This window comes from Balaenoptera physalus (genome assembly GCF_965194825.1).
Source record: "Balaenoptera physalus genome assembly, chromosome: 3".
In the NCBI taxonomy this organism is placed as follows: domain Eukaryota; kingdom Metazoa; phylum Chordata; class Mammalia; order Artiodactyla; family Balaenopteridae; genus Balaenoptera; species Balaenoptera physalus.
In genome coordinates this window covers 177,494,042-177,498,004 of record NC_138890.1, presented here as the reverse complement: position 1 = coordinate 177,498,004, position 3,963 = coordinate 177,494,042, and positions in this window count along the sequence as shown.

The following is a 3,963-nucleotide window of genomic DNA, read 5'->3' as shown; positions in this document are numbered from 1 at the left end:
TATCCTGCCTTTTTTCTACAAATTGCAATTCATGATAACCTAGTTGATCAGGGAACTTTACAGAGGAATTCCGCAGACGAATGAGTAAGGAATGATGGAATTTCAAGATCACCGTTTTGCAATCCTAATGCAGTGGTTCTCAAACTTCAGTGCGTCAACATCACCTCGTTAAAGAATTCCCAGCCCTGCCCCCAGAACTTGTGACTCCGTAGGTTCTGGGATTGGGCCTGAGAATTTGCATTCCTAACATGTCCAGGGACCACACGTTGAAAACCACCTGCATGGAATGATGTGGTCTAACAAATACAAAGGAGGTAGTTTTCAGGAGAAAATAACTGGCGGAAAGACTGCTGACAGCCTCAGACTGCTTCATCCCTGCCAGTGGGTATAATGAGGAAGTAGACGCCAGGGCATTTAGTAAACTAGGTGGGAGTGTTAACCTGGGCATTTGAGCAGCATTGAAGTGTTAGGACAGGGAATTCAAAGCTAGCACAGGTACCCCTGAAGCAAGGGAGCGTAACAGGAGGGCTGATGGTTGCAAAGGAATGGATGGGGGTGGTTTCCTTATGTCTGTCTGTGACTTCTGAGCCAAAAACAAACCTTCAAACTATTTTCATGAATATTCAGAAACTAAGAAAACCACTGGGGAGTGGGTAGTCTGGAAATGTAAGTTCCTATGGAATTCCGCTAGTTAAGGAACCACCGGGCAGAATATTTCATACTGGAAATGTTTTATAAAATGTGTGTTCAAGGTTTCTCAATGAACCCACGTGTGTTAGGGGAATTGGCGAACCAGAGAAGTAAAAAAAAATGTGAGTCAAGTTAAAAAGAAAACAGAGGGACTTCCCTGGTGGTCCAGTGGTTAAAACTTGGCCTTCTATTGCAGGGGTTGCGGGTTCAATCCCTGGTCAGGGAGCTAGGATCCCACATGGCCTGCAGCCAAAAAACTAAAACATAAAACAGAAGCAACATTGTAACAAGTTCAATAAAGACTTTAAAAATGGTCCACATCAAAAAAATCTTTAAAAAAAAAGAAAAGAAAATAGAATACTGCCCAGAGAGATATAGATAATTTCTAATATGGATCAGAAGAAGTAGAAAGGTAAGATATACAGTAAAATATTCAGACCTGCACTGTCCATAGCAACAGACATAGCAACATGGCTGTTTACATTTAAGTTCATTAAAATTACTTAAAATTTAAAATTCCATTCCCCAGTCACCTTGATCCATTTCAGGTGCTCAGTAGCCACATTTGGATGGCTGATAAAGAACAATTCCTTCATTGGAAGTTCTGTGGGCCAACAGTAGTGTAGATGTTTGGTAGTTTCTTATTATACTAAACATCCTATGTTCAGTAAATTGACAGTTACTCAGTAAGAAGCCAGAGTGAAAAAACAGGAAGGTCATTCGCTTTCATCTGAATTCTGGCAAGAGTATTGGTTGGAAAGGAAGGGGAGAGCAGGGCTCAGTCAGCCTGTGCCTGGAATTCCACACCAGGCTGTAAAGGGGAAAGTGACTGAAAAAGGAGAAGTCTCCAGTGCAAATGCCAGAGTGGTCCTGATAAGAAAATAAACACAAGTAACGAGCCAAAGTGTCTTCTGAGGGGAAGCTGGAAAGGTAGATAACACAAGATTGTGTGTGTGCACATGCACACAAGTGTACACAGGACAGAACCAGGGCACATAACCTACTTGGTCATCCATTCATTTAACATGTTCATTGAGGGCCTACTATGTGCCAAAGACAGATGAACAAGAGGGTGGACTGAAAAGTGTTAGGAGTGCTAGCACCCTATGTCTAGAGCCAGTGTTTAGAAAAATTCTAAAGATAATAAGAGGCACTTTCCAATTAGCTCAGAGAAATTAGACCAAAGGAAAGGCTGGCCCAACATTAGGGAAGTGTTGGCTTTCAGTTCATTTCTCCTCTCCTCCACGCAGAAGCACTATATAAATGGAAAGCTTAGAACAGACCTGGTTAGGAGGGAATTGAATCCCAAGATAGGCGAGGAGATAGTGGCAAGCGCATCAATACTTTAAATGACTGGGTCAGCAGTACCAGGGGCAGGAAACAATCTGCCCTTTTCTCTTGACAGAAGGTGGTCGCCACTGTTGCTGTACATCTTTGTAAGGTGGTGTCAGGACTCCAGGTAACACACCCCCCGCCCCCCCCCCCAAAGTAGATGGCAGCTGTCTGTGGCCAGGACTGCAGGCTAAGCCCTGCCCTAGAGCACAGCACAGGTGCCATGGCCCATGTGTGCACTCCCATTAGCCTCTCAGAGTCTCAGTTTCTTAGCCATCAGGGCTGAGGTGACTGAGGCTGCCTAGTTGTGAAAGCACCAGGCCAGTCTCTGATGAATCCTAGACTCATTTGTACATATTTAGGGTTATACATTAGGGGGGATGAATATTTTGTTTCAATTTTCATTTCCTAAATTAATCTCCCTTTTAAGAGTCAGCCTTGCCACCGCTGAGATGATGCAGGAAAAGTACAGACAGACCTGGGCTACAATCTCTTCTTGCCTCTTTGACCTTAGACCAGCATAGTTTTCTCTTCAGTAAAATGTGGACCTTGATACCTTGCCACAAGGTGCTGGTGTGAGGATTACACATAGTAATATTTAAACACTAGGGTAGATTCAGTAAATGCTTCTTCCCTTGAATGAATCATTTCCTACCCCTGGAACTAAACAGAAAGCAGAACGGAGCACTTCTGGGCCCCTCAGATGGTGTTGGCTGCGGCAGTCGAGGCTGGACTCCATCAAGGGTTGGTGGAACCCGTGACACCGTCAGGAGAGGGAAGCCAAGGCCAGCTGGAGTCGCTGAGAAGTTTCTTGCTGAAGTTTCCCTGTACACTCTGTACTGGAAAACTTATAAATTGGGTTGCAAAATCATAGTTACTAATTTTGTAGCTTTCTAGAGAACAAAAAAAGGCAGAGATGGGAGATAGAAAAAAATGGGTTTCAGAAACTAGAGATCGAAAAGCTGTGGAAAATTGTAGAAAGGATTAGTTAACGAGTGATGTGAATGCTTTATGAGGATAAAACTAGAAAACACTTTAATGCAGTAAATCATGAAAAAAGCCACATTGTTGAGGTTTGTAGAATAATAATCTGTGTGAGTGTCAAAGTCTGAGTATCTTAATCTCTTTGAAGAGTTTAAAGAACTCTCCAGCATATGCTCTGATGGTTAGAAGAGAGAAAAGGGACTGAGGACAATACAGCTGGAGAATAACAGCGGGTCAGATACAGAGCCAGAGCGCTGAATAATGGATTCGTGTCCAAGGAAGGAAGTGTCAGGTGCTTCCTTGGTGCTCGGCCCTTCCGCAAACCAAGTAGGGGAGGAGGATGAAATGAGTCAGCGTGATTGGATCAGGAGCTGAAAATCCTGAGAGGCTGGAAGGCGGCGGGAGCGCCCTGAATGAAGCTGGGCTTCCCTGCGCGGGGTGCGCTGCGGCTCAGTCGGTGTCCAGACGGAGGCGGTGGCGTCAACTGGCCGAGAGGGACACGCTAGCAGCCCACCATGGCCAGCAGGGGACATCTGGGCTTGGCCACGCACCTGCAGGCCGAGCCGGGAAGCGGCGGGCGCTGTCAGATGCCGGAGGCGGGGCTTCGTGTGCTCCTGGGAAGCGGGGCGCAGGGACGCTGAGATGCGCGAGCGGGGGCGGGCGAAAAGTCCAGAAAAACAAGAATGTCGGGCGCGTTCTTCCCCTCCATCACAGTCCTTCCATGACCTTGGTGCAAGAATGGACCATGCTCGAGGGAGCCGCCTCCGCCCTTCATGTCCACTCTGCGCTGCGGGGAAGCGGCTCCCAACGCGCGTCCGCGACCCTAGGGCTAGCCTGGCCTAGGCCACCGGCTGTTAGGTGCCCACGGGACCCAGACACGCTGGCCGGACGCACGGGCGTCGCCTGGCAACAGGGTCGCGACTGGATTGGCTGCGCTCGCTCCCGTGACCGCCCCGG